Source organism: Muntiacus reevesi, chromosome 3, assembly GCF_963930625.1.
Source record: "Muntiacus reevesi chromosome 3, mMunRee1.1, whole genome shotgun sequence".
In the NCBI taxonomy this organism is placed as follows: domain Eukaryota; kingdom Metazoa; phylum Chordata; class Mammalia; order Artiodactyla; family Cervidae; genus Muntiacus; species Muntiacus reevesi.
This window is the reverse complement of record NC_089251.1, coordinates 41,929,003-41,947,503: the sequence shown is the minus strand read 5'-3', so window position 1 is coordinate 41,947,503 and position 18,501 is coordinate 41,929,003. Positions and strand designations below refer to the sequence as shown.

The following is an 18,501-nucleotide window of genomic DNA, read 5'->3' as shown; positions in this document are numbered from 1 at the left end:
GGCATACATATTTTCTGAATTCCTTCAGAATGAACTCTAAAGCATTTAAGTGAATATTTTGTTTATTAAAAATAAAATTATTATTCATAGAACATATCTATCATTCTATGAATATGTGCGGTCTCAAATGGTTCTGGATATATATGGTTTGAACCCTTAGGTCAGTGGTCTCCAACCTTTTTGGCACCAGACATCCATTTTGTGGAAGTCAATTTTTCTGTGGACCAGGTTGGGGGTGGATAGTTTCAGGATGATCAAGTGCATTATGTTTATTGGGCACTTTATTTCTATTATTATCACATCAGCTCCACCTCAGACCCCTCGTGGCTCAGACAGTAAAGCGTCTGCCTATAATGCGGAAAACCCAGGTTTGATCCCTGGGTCGAGAAAATCCCCTGGAGAAGGAAATGGCAACCCACTCCAGTACTCTTTCCTGGAAAAATCCCATGACGGAGGAGCCTGGTAGGCTACAGTCTGTGGGGTCACAAAGAGTTGGACAGGACTGAGTGACTTTACTCACTCACTCTGCCTCAAGATCATCAGGCACTAGGAGGTTGGGGACTCCTGCCTTGGGGCATGTTAACCTTCTAGTAAGATGAAAGTGACAGTAAAGTGAGTGATAACGATTCTTTGCACCTCAAAAGGAGAAACTGAATTTTATGGTATATCACCCTTGTTAGTCTTTTTGCATATATATCCTAGATCCTCAACCAGTTCATGAACCACTTGTCAGGAGGTACCTCAGAATTCCCAGCCATTAAGAGGGTGCCCTTTACATAGTATAACCTCCTTGCTACTCAAATATGTAACTCAAACTAGCACCATAGGCATCACCTGGGTCCTTGTTAGAAATGCAGAATTACATGTCTCAAGCCAGACAAACTGAATCTGGTTCTGCAGGTTAATAAGATCTTCCTCCCATTAAAGTCTGAGCAACGCTGGTGTAAGTAGACAGGATGTTCCCTGGGCCTCCCCAGCAGGTGTGGTTAATTTTGATTGTGTTAACCTCAATAACTCAGATTCCCTAATCCTATGTTTATTTGCTTTCAAGAACCTTAACTATTTCTGTGCCTCTAATGCACCACCAGTGTGTTATGGGGGTATTAGAAATAGGGCACTCTCAGATGAGTGGGTCAGAACACAGTCCCAAAGACGTTGATGTCTGAGCAAGTCTTAAAGGACTCTTGGTCAGTAACCAAGTAACCAAGAAAGGCAGAGGGAATCAAGTGAGAAGAGGTTCCAGAGATGTTTTAACAAACTATATTTCATACCATCAATTTCATATTATCTTTCAATTATTCACCCATCCAACAGATGTTAGATGAACCCTACAGTAGATGCTAGAGATACAGAGATGAAAGTACAGTCCATTCCTTTAAAGTTGTGTGTTTAATGGAGCAGACAATTAGGGAAGTTGAAATTACAATTTATATAAGAGCAACATTATGGATACACCAAAAAGCACTGCAGGGGCTTAGGGGCTTAGAAGAGGGGCAAAATATTTATATGGGGGGGGGGGGCAAGTACAGAGAAGATATCAGTGAAGTTATTCAGAAGAAGTAATTCTTGACCTCTGAATTTTATCTTCAGGAAAAAAAGAGAAGTCAACTGGTTTAAAGGAGTATTGTTTAGAGATCCTAGTCACAAGCAACAGAACTTGAGATTGTCTGATTAAGGAGAAAAGAAATTTACTTAAATGATAGCAGATAGCTCACAGAATTTCATGAATGACCCAACAACAATGCTCAGAGTCCATGCAGCCAGAAACATTTCCCCAAATTATGCCAGAGATCTAGTCCAGTAAGGATGCAGCTGAAGTTGGTCTAGTCGGTGCCACTGGCGCTGGACACTCAACAGCCACTAGCCCCTGCTGCCTTGAAGTTCAGTCTTGCTGCAGCTGCTACCATCACCATCAGCAAAAATTCTCTGAACTCCTGCTTCTGTGTATCATTAGCTCCTAACTGAAAGTCTGGTCAGCAAAGCCTGGGTCTCATGCTATCTCTAGCTGCAAAGAAAGCAAGGAAAGCCAACAGCTGCCTGTTTTCTTTACCCACTGCTGTATTCTTGCCTGGAGAATCCCATGGACAGAGCAGCCTGGAGGGCTACAGTCCATGGGGTTGCAAAGGGTCAGACACTACTGAAGCAACTTAGCGTGCATAACGAACCACCCCAAACTTTGATAGCTTCAAACATCAACAACCATTATTATATCTCAAGATTTTGTAGGTTGACTGGGCTCAGCTGGACAGCTGTGCTCCAAGTGGTGTCTTCTGGGTCTAAAGTCATCTGAAAGCTCATCCAAGATGGCTCACATGGCTGGCTGTTGGCTGGGAACTCAGCCAGTCACCTAATATTAATAAAGCTATTTTCTACTTAATCAGCCAATTTGATTGGTTGAACATTACTTAATTGAGGAAAAAACAAGACTGAGGAAGAGGTAGAACTGTAGCAGGTCAAATTCTCCTCAATGGGGCTCTTCACGTAGACCGGGCTTCCCCACAGCTTGGTGCTCTTGGAAAAACTGTACAAAATACAAAGAGGGGCAAAACCCCTGCAGCTGTCTTCAAGTCCCCACACTGGCACTTTCAGCTCTTATATTAATACGTGGAGGAAGGCTTTGCCTTCCGCCTAGGCTAAGTTAGAGATTTTCTCAAAGGTATAAAAAAGGGTTCAGATGCTGAACTCTCATTAAAAAAAAAAAAAAAAGACTATTGTCCACTGTAAGAAGCAGGAAGAAGGGCATTCCATGCAGAGTGAACAGTATTGGAAAGTCAGACAGGGCTTCAGTTGATCCTGCCACTTAAATAGTGTACTACTCATGACAGCTTAATTCTTGCTAACACTGCATTAGAACTGCTCTTTGTTGAGCAGAGTTGTAATTCTACTGCATTTGTACGTATTAGAGAGTTTAACCTAATTACAATTGATTTGGGAGTTGCAATCCTTGTTTGTTTTCTCCTTTCTACATCTTTAAAACACTTTACAAGATCACTGTTTACAAGATCTGCTCCTGAATCAGAAATGTGTGTTTGACAATGATCGCCTAAGGTGCGCAGTAATTTGGAAATAAATAAGGGAAATTCAAACCTCATTATATGCTCAGGTATTTTGAATAGTTTTTTATTTTAATTATGAAAATATTCAAAATGGGAAAAGTTGAAAGAAAAGTACAATTAACACCAAGATATTCACCATCTTGATTCAATTCAGTAACTGCTAGCATTCTGCCATATTTTCTTTATCTCTGTGTACATAGTCTTTTTTTCTGAGCCATTTTAAAATAAGTTACATATGACATGATATTTTAGTCACCTCCAAAAAGTAAGGACATTCTCCTACATGTCCATAATTTCGTTATTATATCTAAAAAAGTTAATAGTAATTCCTCAAGGGGATTTCACACCAGCACACATTCAGATTTCCTCAGTTATCCCCAAAATGTCTCCTATAACTGATTCATTCAAATAAAGGTCCTATTAAGAACCACACACTACATTTGGTTGTTATTTCCCTTAAGTCTCTTTTAATCTAGAATTTCCCTTTTGAAGAGACCAAGTTATTTGTTTTGTCCAGTAATCTGGGTCCTGGATTGGTATGACTGTTTCTTTGTAGCCCTGTTCAACTGGTTCTTCCAGTATTTCCTGTAAAACGAAATGCTGTATTTACAGGCTTATTTAGATTCAGGTTAAATATATTTGGCAAGAATACCCTGTACTTCTGTGCTCTGTATATTTCATCTGTGATGAAAATATACAATTGAATGAATTGTATACATTGATTACAATTCAATACATTGAGTACAATGAAATATACATTGAATTATATCAGGAAGCTCATGGTGGTCAGTTGTCTTTGTCTTTTAGTTTGGGGAGGAGACAGCAAAAATAATGCACATCAGGGTTATGAGGCAAAACAGTCTAAGACAGGGTCATAGCAGGACTCAAGGTGTGGAGAGAAGAGGTAACCAGCCCATGACTGGGGTGCTGTCAGCTTCTAAGCACTAAGCTTCAGGCTGACTTGCTCACCTGAGACAAGAGACACTCATCTTTTTTTTTTTTTTTTTCTTTTAAGTCTTTATTGAATTTGTAACAATATTGCTTATGTTTTGGTTTTTTGACCAAGAGGTATGGGGATCTTAGCTCTCCAGTTAGGGATCAAACCCACAACCCCTGCACTGGAAGGCAAAATCCTAACCGCTGGACCACCAGGAAAGTTCCAAGAGACACTCATCTTGACAGTATTAATGAAGGAGGGCAAAGACGCTGGCTGCAGTCTGAAGATAGGTCCTCCTCTCTAGCTCAGAGGACAGGAAGATCTCAGCCTAGCCCCTGAACAAGTCTTTCTTGCCCTGTCCTGGGAGAAGACTAGCCTGATTTTCTAACAAGGAAAGCAGTACATCAACATTTATTTCTTGGGAGCTACGGAGCTGTGAGAATTTAGGGTCTGGGGTATTTACATGGGCCCAGAGGCCAAACACCGGAATTAGTGTCACTGTCAGCTCTAACACACCAGTAGAAGCCCAAAAATGGCATTAAGAAATCCTCTGGAAAGCTGGTGAGGAAGTGTGACTCCTGGAGTGCTTTCAAGTTTGTAGGTGCAATAACAGACACTTAAGGACCCAGGATTAGCGGCCCCAGTGGACAGAATTAGCCAAGGCAATACAGTAACAACTGGCACCCCCAGGGTGGTCTAGAGCAGGATTTCTCAACCTAGCCACTACTGACAGTTGGGGCTGAATAATTCTTTATTGTGGAGGCCATCCTCTGCATGGCAGGATGTTTCGTGACAGCCCTGGCCTCTACCCACTAGATGCCAACTGCACCCCAACCATAGCTGTGACAATGAACAGTTTCTCTAGACATTGCCAAATGGCCCAGGCAGGGGCAGAGAGGTAAAACTGTGTCCCTGGTTTTGAATCACTGATCCAAAGGAAGGGTCAGTTAGGTAGCAGTAGGGTTTTCCACCAAGAGACTAACACCAGGCTCTATACTGAAACCTCTTACATACATTCAGTTCAGTTCAGTTCAGTTTAGTCACTCAGTTGTGTCCGACGCTTTGCGACCCCATGAATCACAGCATGCCAAGCCTCCCTGTCCATCACCAACTCCCAGAGTCCACCCAAACCCATGTCCATTGAGTCGATGATGCCATCCAACCATCTTACCCTCTGTCGTCCCCTTCTTTTCCTGGCCTCAATCTTTCCCAGCATCAGGGTCTTTTCAAATGAATCAGTTCTTCGCATCAGGTGGCCAAAGTATTGGAGCTTCAGCTTCAACATCAGTCCTTCCAATGAACACCCAGGAGTGATCTCCTTTAGGATGGACTGGTTGGATCTCCTTGCAGTCTAAGGGACTCTCAAGAGTCTGCTCCAACACCACAGTTCAAAAGCATCAATTTTTCGGTGCTCAGCTTTCTTTATAGTCCAACTCTCACATCCATACATGACCACTGGAAAAACTATAGCCTTGACCAGAAGGACCTTTGTTGGCAAAGTGATGTCCCTGCTTTTTAATATGCTATCTAGGTTGATCATAACTTTCCTTCCAAGGAGTTACATACATTAGTGCATCTCAATTAGACAGCAGCTCTGTGAGGTAGGGGTACTGTCTCAAATTTTAAGCTGAGAAAAGTTCTCAGCAAGGTTCTATGATGTGGCTAAGGTTCTGTCCAGGGTCTATCCCACTTTAAATCTAATTATTGGTCTTCCCTGGTGGTTCAGTGCTAAAGAACCTACCTGCCAATGCAGGAGACACGGGTCCTATCCCTGATCCAGGAGGATCCCACAGGCCGTGAGGAAACTAAGCCCGTGAGCTACAGCTACTGAGGCCCAAGTGCCCTAGAGCCCGTACTCCACAACGGAAGAGGCCACTGCAGTGAGAAGCCCATGCACCAAACCTAGGGAGTAGTCTCCACTCACCACAACTAAAGAAAAGCCCTCACAGCAGTGAAGACCCAGCACAGCCAAAAATAAATAAATAAATAAAATTATAAACCTAATTGTGTGTCTGTATCCCCAGCTGCCTCTCTCTCTGGCAGCAGGGAGCCGCTGCCATAACACCAGCATCTAGCCCGGTTTCTGGCACTGAACTTCAAAGCAGGTGAGGAGTATGAGGGACAGTCTTGAAGGAGCTTTTTTAGCTCAGGGCGGGGAGTAGCTTCCAGCTCAGCATCAGTAATTTGGTTGTTCAAGGGCACAGGGAAGTTTCCACTGGTGGTCTTCATGGGGCTGCTGCTACTTGGCCTGCCAAAGACATGAGGAAGGGACAGCCAAGAGGGTCGCAGAGACCTGGCTTGAGGGTTGGGAGAACATGGAACGTGTTAAAAACATGGAAGGGAAACGTGGTGGGTCCCTGAGAAATAATGAGAAGATTATCCTTAAGTTCTTTAAGTAATGTATAAGATCCTGGCTCCAGAGAAGCCTGAGATAATTCAGGAGTTGCAGCATGAGAACAGTACCTGGACAGACTGCACCTCCACGGAAACAGTGGAGTTGAAAGCAATTCAGCAGATACCCTCGTAAGGAAGGCGGGGCAGGGCTTGATGCACTGAGTCCAAAGGAGTCTGGAGAAGTACCCAGCCCCAGTAGAACCTATGGGATACACTGAGGCGAGCACATACCTGTAATGAAGCCTTTTCCAACCACTCTAGCAGATCTTTCTCTTCTCTGAATTCCAGTTACTTTTGTCAGTATTTTGCAGTCCTCAGAGTTTTATTGTTCTCCGCTTTAGAGTCAGTTTTCAGGTGGCACTTGTTTCAAGTGTATTGGTTTTGTCTTCCTAACTGGACTATAAATTCTTTTGTTTATGGTCAATAACCAAGATCTATTTCTTGATAGTCCCTCAGCAAATGCTGAGTGCATAAAGGTGTTCAGTAAATTGTTAATTGATTTTGAAAGACAAATTACAAAAATAATCAAGGATAGGGTAACTATAAAATCACTGAAGAATGTGGTAAACAGCAAAGGCTTGAAAAAGAAATCTAGTAACAAGTATTTTTCAATTTTTTTTTTCTGGAAACATTCCACTGCTTCAAGAGAATGTCATTTGTTCAACAAGTATATATTGTCATCGATGTTCTTGAAGTTGGAAATATAGGAGTAAGACAGAAATCTCTGCCCTCGTGCAAGTATAAGCCACATGAAATTATCTCTGTCATATTTCCCTGGATCCTACTACCACACAAAGTTAAAGACACACAATGAGCTTTTCACAAAGGTAAAACTTTAGTTCAGCATTATCTAATATAATTTTAGCTACATATGTAATGTAAAAAATTCCAGTAGCTACACTTTTTAAAAAGTAAAAGGAAATAGGTGAAATTAATTTCAAAAGATTTTTAATGAAATGTATCTAACATATTATTTCCACATATAATCAATATCTTTACTGATGAGATCATTTACATTATTTTTTGTACTAGGTCTTCAAAATCCTGTGTGTATATCATATAACAACACATCTCAATACAGAGTACACACATGTGGCTAGTGGCTACCATATTGGATAATGTAGATATAGTCATTTTTAAGTAGCTTATTGGATTAGACTATCACATCTATGACAGTTATGTGTGCTAAGTCACTTCAGTTGTGCCTGACTCTGTGAGACCCCATGGACTGTAGCTCACCAGGCTCCTCTGTCCATGGGATTCTCCAGGCAAGAATACTGGAGTGGGTTGCCGTTCTCTTCTCCAAGGGATCTTCCCAATCTAGGGATCAAACCTGTAACTCCTGTGTCTCTTGCATTGGCAGGAGGGTTCTTTACCACTAGCGCCACCTTGGAAGCCCCTTATGATGGTTATATCAATGTGTTAATAAAGTTAACTAAACAGGAGTTAAGTTTAGGCATTATCCCCTACACCCTGGAAATGTCTTTGGAGTCCTTAATTTAAATGTGATATATTAATGTGAATTCCTACTCCCAGGAGCCTATCTTTCAAAACTTCATCCTTGGAAAGGTCTATATAGCCCAGACATATTGAATATTTTTCCAGAATGGTCTAGATATCCAGTAGTCCAGAAAGTACCACAGCATTAAATTATAATTCGCATTATTTTTGCAATAAACTTGATAAGCAAGTTCAAGAAGGACCAGTGGGAAAAAGAAACAACATCTCTGATGCTCATCACATTTTTACAAAGTATAAAATGGTAAAATCCTCATCAAACCAGCAACAAAAAAATTTAGTTGTATTCCCACTATGAAACAAGTTTCTTTTTATGCTTTTATTTCACATGATTAATGCAATTTGTATCTAACATGAATATTTATCTTCAGTGCATATTATGACCATAGCCAGCTAAGCGCATAGAAAATAAGCTCATGAGGGTCCCAAATACTTTTGGTTTCTCACGTATTTTGATAAAAGAGAAAATAATAACCAACAAGGAATAATGTGGAGAATAAATGGAGGTTACTGGATTAGGAATCTGGCTTTTAGTTTCTAATACCTAGTTCTCTACAAATCAGTGGGATAACTGAGGACATTGCTGTCATTTAATCTCTTAGGACATTATTGATCTAACCTATAAAACTAGAAGGGTAGATGGGAATCAAACTACTTTTGGACTAGATGATGTCTCAAATTCCTGAAACTTTTTCAGGAGAGTTTTCAATGGCCCAAATTCTATATACACAATATTTTAGATTATAATGAAGTCATGTTCCATTTACTAACCAACACTTTTTGTGAGAAGAAAAACTCCATTTGAAAGCAATTCAAACATGAGGAAAATGGGGACAAGGCTTCAAATGATGAAAATGTCTTTGCTATGAGGAAACTGAGGAAGTAGTCTTCTATAAAGTGAAAAAGCCAGAAGGTTTCGGGGGAAAGAATTGTGAATCAGGAAATCACGGTTCTAGTCCTAAATCCAGCCCTAACTTTTTAAATTTTGTAAAATCCTTAAATCTGTCATCACATCTTCTATACAATGACAGTAATTGGCTCTAAGAGTGTCTATGTGAGAGTCAGAAGAGCTAATATATTTAAAAGCACTTTGAAAAGTTGTACAAATTTAAGATATTAGCATTAGCAAAGTACATTAGGAACTATCTCTAGGACACTGTTCACAATTCATAGTTTTAAACTAACTGGTTCCGGAAGAGTTATTTTTAACCATAAAAAAATGAATGTAAAATATATCAGAGAATTACGTAACAAGCACTCATGTAACCCCTACCTGGAATTTAATGTAAATAGTTTGATTAAAACATCAGGTTGCACACCTTAAATCTATATAATTTTTGTAATTATATCTCAATAAAACTGGAAACAAAAATGTACATGGTTTTTCACATTTGCTTCAAAATTTTTTAAGATATAAAACTTTGAAATAACATATAAAATCCCCTTTAGTGCTTTCTGACCCGCTCTATGTAAAAAAAGGGAAAGTGTTAGTCACTCAGTTGTGTCCGACTCTTTGAGACCCCCATGGACTGTAGTCCTCCAGGCTTCTCTGTCCATGGGATTCTTCAGGCAAGAATACTGGAGTGAGTTGCCATTCCCTTCTCCAGGGGATCTTCCCAACCCAGGTATCAAAGCCGGGTCCCCCTTGCACGCAGTTTCTTTACCATCTGAGCCATTCCATCCTAACCCCTAATGAATGTTGTGTATATCATCCCAGTCCATATTTTTATACTTTATTATGAAAATGTATATTGTGTCATTTGTAGAGATGGACCTGGAGTCTGTCATACAGAGTAAAGTGAGTCAGAAAAAGAAAAAAAAAAATATTGTGTTACATAGTAACGTATATTTGTGAAATCCAGAAAAATGCTACACGTGAACCTATTTGCAGGGCAGAAATAGAGACGCAGACATAGAGAACAGATGTGTGGACACAGGGTAGGGAAGGGGAAGGTGGGACAAACTGGGAGATTAGGATTGACAGATACACATTACCATGTGTAAAATAGCTAGCTAGCAAAAACCTGAGCTCTGTAGCACAGGGAGCTTACTTTTTATAGCACAGGGAAATTCACTTTGTTGTACAGAAGAAACTAACACAACACTTAAACCAATTAGGGATGCCTGAGTAGTTGCTTCAGTCATGACTGACACTTTGTAGCCTGGCTGGCTCCTCTGTCCATGGAATTTTCCAGGCAAGGATACTGGAAGGGGCTTCCATGCCTCCTCCAGGGAATCTTCCTAACCCAGAGATCGAACCAACGTCTCATGTCACCTGCATTGCAGGTGGGTTCTTTACCACTAGTGCCACGTGAGAAACCTGTAATGCAATTATATTCCAATTTAAAATATGTAAAGTAGAAAAATAGTACATCTGTAAATAATAAGGTATTGGTTTAAGTCACATATACTGTAAAATTCATATATATACTCAGTTTGAACTTCATTCACTTTTTTTTTCATAATCTGATCACACTGATAGTTCTAGTTTGAGTGCTGGTAATGGTAATCCATTTATGAATATATCACAATCTGTTTATCTACTAAAAGTATTTTTTAGACAGCATTCACTGGATTATGAAATGAAATCACAGGATCTGTGGAGGTGTGGAAAGGACCTTGGAGATCATCTTGTATAGGGTTTCTTAAGCTGAGTTCATAGAATCTCTTCTATAAATGAGATTTACAAGATCTAAGAAATTTTGAGCATTCGTGGAATGAGCATTTTCTGCAGAAAGAACCAAAGCTTCCACCATATTCTCAAAGGGATAAATGTGCTAAATAGTTATGTCTTAGTAATGTCCTAAGAGGGTTGAGAACATGTGGTCTAGTTCCATTCTCTCATTTGATATATAAGACTGAGCTCCAGAGAGGTTAAGCAATTCACACAAAATCAAAGTGACAATAGAGCCTGTGGGCAGACTCAGGTCTACCTATTGCTTTTTCAATACATCACATGGGTGGGGTTTTGTGCTTGCTTGTTTCTTGATTTCTCACACAATATGAGTTAAATTCCTTTCAACTGCTAGTCTACAAAGTAAAATTCAATCTTTTTTCTCTTTTAATTATTACTTTTAATAATTATTATTCACTGCTGGTGAGAAGGTGGTAAAATTGGTATACTCCTGTATTACTGGTGGTGTTGTAAATCAACAGAGTCTTTTGGTAAATAATATAAGATGATGAAGTGCCAATAAAACATTGAGCCTTTTGGCTTAATTGTTTTCATATTGAGAAAAAAATTTCTAAAACTGGACAAAGCCACAAGCACAAGATCAATACAGTATCATTTGTAATATTGGAAAATATCCACAAACAGGATAATGGATAAATCATGGTATGTCCACTCCATTGAATACTATGTAGGTAATTAAAATCAAATGTTAAATTGATTTTAAAATGTTTTATAAAAATTTTTTATAAAAAGTTTTATAAAATGTTAAGCAACAGGATGAAATACTTACAACATAATATTAAGTGAGAAAAGGGATACAAAATTGGTTTACATGATGATGACAATTTTGTAAAGAGCACAAGAGAAAAAGTTAGAACTACAACAAATGGTAACTAGCCATTCAATGTTTCTAGATGCAAAATCTTAAGTAATTATGGCCATAACTTTTAAAAAGTAAATAAAAACGATCACTGGATCCAAATGCAATGGTTTTTAATAATTCTTCCTCCCCCATTCAGCTTAAAAAATTGAGATTTTTTTGTAATACAATTTCATAAGCATTGGAATGCTGCCTCCAAAATTATGTGTAACATTACCAATTACAAGTTGGTTGATTGCTCTCAAGTCAACTGGCCAAACAGGGACTCAACAGCTCTACACAATGTTGGACACTGATTTCTCTGTTGTTGTCCTTAACTGAATAGAACTGGCTTCTGCAGTTACCTCACAAAAATCATTTTATAATATTTTATGTATGAACTTAGGAAGATTTTTCTGAAAGCAGAGTTTTCTTTTTAAAGTTTTGATGTTTAAATTTATTATTTCGTTTTAAACATTTTCTTGATGATGGGTCTGCTTTTTGCCCTATGTTCTTCTGCTATTTCTGTTGGGTTGAGCTATCAAATTGGAACAGCCATGAATACATCTAAAATCAACTCATTTCCAGTCTCTAAACACATACACACAAATGCAAATATTTTCGTTTCTTTCCTTCCCGGTCAATAAACATTTATAATGAAATACATATACATATATACATACACGGCTTCCCTGGCGGCTCAGTGGTAAAGAACCCGCCTGCCAATGCAGGAGACACGGTTCAATCCCTGGATAGGGAGGATCCCCTGGAGAAGCAAATGTCAACCTGCTCCAGTATTCTTGCCTGGGAAATCCCATGGACAGAGGAGTCGGGCGGGCTATTATATAGTACTTGCGGTCGCAAAGAGTCGGACTCTGCTGAGAGATTGAGCACGAACAAGCTCCCATACCAGCAGGGGGCGAAATACAATAGGGATAAATTTGACAAGCTGTATAGATTTTTCTTGCTTTAGCGACTTAGCAATAGCAAAAATCCAGCACCACCGCCGCAAAACAATTGATACTCCAATGTAAAGTGATGCAGTCTCCGTACATCTTACAGCTATTGAGTTGTAAAGAGATGCGGGTCTATTTTAGCGCTTCAAGTTAAGTCGTCTAGAACATTGCAGAGGCGGGATAAACCGTGATGAACTGCTTTTGTCCTTCTCTTTCCCCTGATTTGTGTAATTCCTCCACTCAAAAGGGTGGACACTTCTCTGTGGCTGGTGGGGGGTGGGTGGTGTTTTCCATCCTTGTTTCTTTGCGTAGCTGCTGAGCTTTGCTGTTTTGGAACTATTTTAAATTATTCAAATTGTCTGTGCAAGTAAGAAGGAGCAGCCGGTAGCGCTCACGACTGCCGGATAGGATCCCAGGCTCATCGTCCCAGACGATAACAATAATCCCCGCAGTCTTGCAGTCTGGTTCTTACAGTGGCTGGCGTTCTAACAGATATTCACTACAAAGGAAGGGGAAAGGTTGTAAGAACGCAAACGGTCAAGGCTGACGACAGAAAAATGTTATGACCGCTGTTATAGAAACGCGGAAGTTAATTTTATTTCTTTACTTTAATCGAATAGTCTTACGCAGCATATGTGAATAAACGACCACCGTCTCAATCTGTTAGCAAAATCCCCCCAATTTTTGTTGTTGTTGGTCTCAAAGACGGTTTTCAGTTCGGCGGGTGCTTTCCCTCTTGCTTCCCATTTTAAATTTGATTTAACTCTTCTTACATATCAACTTCCTCTTCTGTCAGCGTAAATTAAAAAGAGGAAGGGACTTAGACTGTGACGAAAAAGTCGTTTTTCGTGGCGAAAAGGGCAAGCTAATAAATGCTCTCCAGTAGGCTTCTGGTGAAGATACAGTTCTGTACCTCAAAACCTTTGCACATTTTACTTGGAGAGCAAAAGAGTTAAGACGGTCTCGAGCTGAACGTTAATCTTAGCGGGTTGAGGAGCACCTGCCCCTTGCCCGGAGCGCTGCCTCAGGAGCGGCGGAGTGCGGGAGGACCTTTCCCCCCACCCCGCAGCTCGATGACTCGCTAGGAAGTCAGGAAAAAGGGCAGCTTGCCCGCACCCAAAATGGCTGCCGGCGCTCTGTACGATGGCGCCTGCGCAGGGGTAAGCATTCTGTGACACAGATTCCCCCTGTGTGTCCTCCCCCACCCCACCCCTTCGGCACCCACCAGCGCCGGGCCCCGACCCAGCCACCTGCGCCCGGAAGTGACGTGTCAGCGGCAGCGGTTCCCCCGCTGCATGATGGGAGTGTGTGTGGAGTGGGCGGGGGGTCTCCGCGGAGGAGGAGGTGGAGGCGGCGGCGGCGACGGCGGCGGCGACGGCGGCGGCGGCGGAAGAGGGCGGAGGGTAATGGGATGGGGGTCTCGCGGCAGCACTGAAACTCCGGGTGGGCGTCCATGGCGCTGCTTCGCTGACAGGGCTGTGAGCAGCCTGCCTTCCGCTCTTACCAGCGCCGCGTCCGAATAGCCGGTCCTTCCCCGGGGAGCCAGTTCCTCCCCGGGCCCCTGAGCCATGCCCATCGCGGCCGCCCCGGACGAGCCAGGTAAGCTTCACCAGCTTTCCCAGCCGCGCGGGGAAAAGAGGTTAGGAGACTTGGCCCGGCCCACCGGCCGGATCCTCGCCTGGGCCGGGGACACCTGCCCGCTGCGGATCCGGGGGCTGCGGGGACGTTGCCGGCTCTGCGGGCCTGCGGGCTCCCGGCTCTGTCCTCTTCTACAGCGGGTGCGGGGACGCCGGCGGCGGCGGCGTCTGAGGCGCACGGCCCCTCCTCGCCCTCCCGGGCACCGGCCGGCGAAGTGAGAGCTTTTCCCACGTCCCTGGCCGTCGCCGACTCGCCCTGCCCCTCCGCTTCCACCTGCCCTCGGCTCTGCACCGGCCGCTCCCTCCCGGGAGCTTGTTGAGAAGTTTGGGGCTTTGCTCCTGCTTCCTCGTTCTCCCTCCCCCTCCCTCGTGACAGGTGTAAACACTGCCTGCTTTGCCCAGGCCCCAGGCCAGCGGCGACCAGAGTGTGCTGCTTCCTAGGGTCTCTGAAGCAAACAGCTTTTGAATCCTCCAGCAGGCAGAGGAGACTGCACCAAAGCTCATTCATCCTTTCCTGAGAGGACCTTTTCTGCTCCCTTCTTGCACTGCTCAAGAAATCGCCTGCGTCCCCTTCCCAGACTGCGTGCGAAAAGTTGGACCTTTATTCTTGAAGTGCCCAGTTTGGCAGCTGCTACATCTTGCTTGGGCAGGGGACATAGTATAAGGTAAATAGTGATAGGATCCTTTCACCAGTGGGAAAGTACTGAGAATGCTTAGGTTTTACTCTTGCTGGTTAGTTCACGTTGATTTCGCACTGAATCTTCCGTTGGGGCCAAGGGAAGGACTAACCCAGACATGGAAATATTTTACTGGGGAGCAAATGAAACAAAATCGGTAGTTCCGTTTCAAAGTTCTCACTTTAGGAGAAGTAAAACTCTTGAACTTTAATCTTCCCTTTCATCAGCTACGTTTTTGTCTTTGGTGGAATGGGACAGGGAGATAGTTTAATCTTTGAGGTTGCATTTAACTATTGCTTTCCATTAACCTTTTAGACGTGATTATATGCCAAAACTCTAAGGGAAACAGCTGTTTCAACGCTATTGTGTTGATACAATCTACACAGTTACTCTACATTTTATGTGCTTTGCTGACTTCGTCAGTATTGGCCTTTGTAGTAGTCATTTTTAATTCTTTGCAGAAATATTTGAAGAATTTATGGTAGTCTTCAAAATTTTGTTCATGAAGATATCTCACATGGATTAAAAAACAGATCCTGTGTAAAACATCTAGCCCAGTAAATGTTAACCTTTATTAAGTGCTCATTAGATCGAATTCTTCCATTTATATATCTTTTGATATATTAATCTTCAAGGCATAGATACCTTTTAATAGATATCTATTAAAAACATAGATAAATCTTTTTAAAGTGCTTGAAAGAAATTCACTAGAATTCACATAGTATGTAGGACATTTAGGTTTTGTTATTTTTTGATCTTTTGACCTAGAGACTATTATAAAAGTAATCTTGTCCTCAAAGAAAGTACATCCACAATTGCATCGATAAATTTTACAGAATCCAGTTGCCTATGAAAATCTTGTAGGTGAATCCTATTTTAAAATAGATCATTTTAAATTTTAATTTCTTCCTACTTAGAGAAAAACTGGTTCAGAGAAATAGTGAAATTTATCAAATAATGTTTTATTTTGTGTGAATTTTACTAAAGTGCCTCCCTTAACAGTCTAATAAATCTTTGATTAGCATCTCATTGAGGGATTACCCCTTCGTCTCCCTAGCCTACCCCCAAAAACTCATAAAAGGAAGACGTTAAATTTTAGGTATTTTTAAGCGATCACACATTATTTAAATTAAATGTTTATATTCATGTTTAATTTTATCTAGAATTTATGAGTTAAAAATACACTTTTCTCTCTATGCTTAATATTTTCAATTCCTCTTTAAGTAGGCTAGCCTGAAATTCATAAATATTTCTAGTTTTTACACAATTTTGAAAGTATATGGTGTTACATGGATTATATATACATATCACTTTGATAATTAATCTTTTCTCAGTGTATATGCACATGTATACATAACATGACACACACAGTCACAGATTCCTTTGCAACTTTATATGATGTTACTAAACCAATGCACACTACTTCTATGAGCTAGATATTTATTTTTAGCCCTTGCAGCTTGCTGGATCTTAGTTCGCCCACCAAGGATTGAACCCATGCCCTTGGCAGTGATAGTGGCAAGTCCTAATTACTGGTTTGCCAGGGAACTCCCAGCAAGATTCTTTTCTGAGTGATTTATGTACACTCATTTAACTCACTTAATACTCGTAACAGTCCTGTAAACTGGTATTTATCCAGAGATGGTATTATCCTCACTTTTCAGAAAGGAAACTTAGGCACAGATATGTTAAGTAACTTGCCTGAGGTCAAGCAACTGGTGACAGAGCCAGGATTTAATAGGTTTATTTATCATATTTATATAGTTTTTAAAGCATCCCAATAGAGTATATTTTATAGGAATCGTATAGCATCACCAACTCAATGGACATGAATTTGAGGAAACTCCGGGAGATGGTGAAGGACAGGGGGGCCTGACGTGCTGCAGTCCATGGGGTTGCAAAAAGTCAAACTTTTAACAACTGAATGACAACAACAAATAATACGTAACAGAAGTATGAAAACATGCATTGCAATGATAAACTCCAAATCAAAGTAAAAGTTACTTCTGGAGAACTGGAGAGGAATAAAGGATCTAGGAAGAGCCCGTGGCTTTTCAACTTTAACTTTTAAATCTGAGGCAGATTTGGTAAAGATTAAGATTTAACACAGCCGGGTGGTGTGTACTTGATTGTCCATCATATGTATTTTTCTACACTTGGTTGTACACTTGAAATCATAGTAAAATACAAAGTTCAGGTTTTTCCTTTAAAAACAAAGTATCACTCTGTCTTTCAACAGCGTATATTTAAAAAGAGGACAGGAAGGAGTTAGTGTTATTTTGTGTTGATTTCCTTTTAAAATATAAGAAATTTTAGTTTGAAAATATTTGAATGAAGAATTGTTGGCCTCCTGAGCTTCCTCTGCAGTGACTTCCCTTGCTGGGGCTCTCCTTTACTAGCTGCCAGCCATCTCAACAGCCCTGTATCACACTTCCAGTTTCTATTTCTGGCCTCAGCCAAGGGTAGGGCTTAGGGGTCGGGATTAGACCTGTTCCCTAGGAAGGGGAAAGGTCTGAAACTATATGGAGGAGAAGGGGGACGCAGGGAAGTAAGGAGTTTGGGAAAAGTGAAAAAAGAGGAAAAATAGGTAATTTAAGGCTCCATCCTGTTATTTTTCAGTCACCACCACTCCTGTTCCAAATAACTATCTTAAATAAACCTTGTGAAGATAAATTGCTAATAAATTAAAGGTTGTCTGTATGCTTAAAACTTAATTTACAAGCACTATTTTGGTGAGTAGTTCCCAGAGGAAAATTAAGTTGTAAATTAGAATAAATTCATTGCATGTTCTATTTATATAAATATTTATAGCATGCCACAAACCCTTCCAACTAAATATCTACTAACATCATGATATTCTCTTCCTTCCATTCATACAGCAGATACGTATTGAGCACTCACTATATGTCAGGCCTTGTTCTAGGTGCTGGAAACACTGAAATTATCAAATTTAAACAAAAACAGTAGCCCTCGTAGAGCTTCAGTGTCTTGGCATTTTTGTATATGTGTGCGCACATGAATGTTTGTGTACGGGACTCAATGATTTAGAGGGTGAGAGGACAGTGCTCTATCTAGAACTTTGTGGAAATTCTCATGACTTTGGTTTTCTGCTGTGTGAGATGGGAAGCTGTTGCAGGGTTTTTGAGTAGCGATGTGACTATATCTTAAAAGGATCTGTCTGGCCGCTGTAGAGAAAGTAGCTTATAGGAGTACAAGAGTGGCAGCCGGAAGATTTCATTAGAAATTGTTGACTGATACAGCTAAACATCATCATTATGATCATTTCATAAGGAATACAGATGTCAGCTCTAAATGTAGTACACTGTATACTGTTGCAGAAATTAAAAATGAATAGATGATAGCAGTGCCTTGAACCAAGATGGTAGCAAGATGGAACCAAGATGATGAGAAGTGGTAGGACAGTTTCTTGAATTGGAACCTCAACAAATTTGCCCATTGTTAAACTCAAAAAACTTAGAGGTACTTGATCCTTTCTGAGAAGTCAAGGCCCTCATAGCCTACTTTCCCAGTACACTGCCTACTCCCTTCATATATCCTACATTTCAGCCAAACTCTATAATGTGACTTCCTGCTCTCTTTGACAGTCACTTCATGCTTTATCTTTTGTGCCTGCCATTTCCTCTGTCAGTTAAAATCCTTATTTCAAATTCTCTTTCATAAAGTTTTTTCTCATTTTCATTCACTACTCTTCCCAATCAAGTGAGGTCTTTTTCTTAGACTCCTTATAACCACATTTTACTTTATTTGATGTTTATATTCTGCTTTGCATTAA

The 18,501-nt window shown here is 40.8% G+C and overlaps 1 protein-coding gene across 4 annotated transcripts in view; it reads left to right on the top strand.

Moving 5' to 3' along the window:
- The first annotated feature begins 13,791 nt into the window (after window positions 1–13,791).
- Window positions 13,792–18,501, top strand: part of AFTPH (aftiphilin) — a 70,722-nt gene continuing 66,012 nt past the window's right edge. Inside the window, exons 1-2 of one of the 4 annotated variants that reach the window (XM_065929055.1) lie at window positions 13,796–13,993; window positions 14,507–14,696. The gene's annotated coding sequence lies outside the window, so the exon portion shown is untranslated. Of the gene's footprint in view, window positions 13,994–14,506; window positions 14,697–18,501 lie in introns of all 4 variants that reach the window. The other 3 variants (XM_065929056.1, XR_010662329.1, XM_065929054.1) reach the window with 3 other exon arrangements.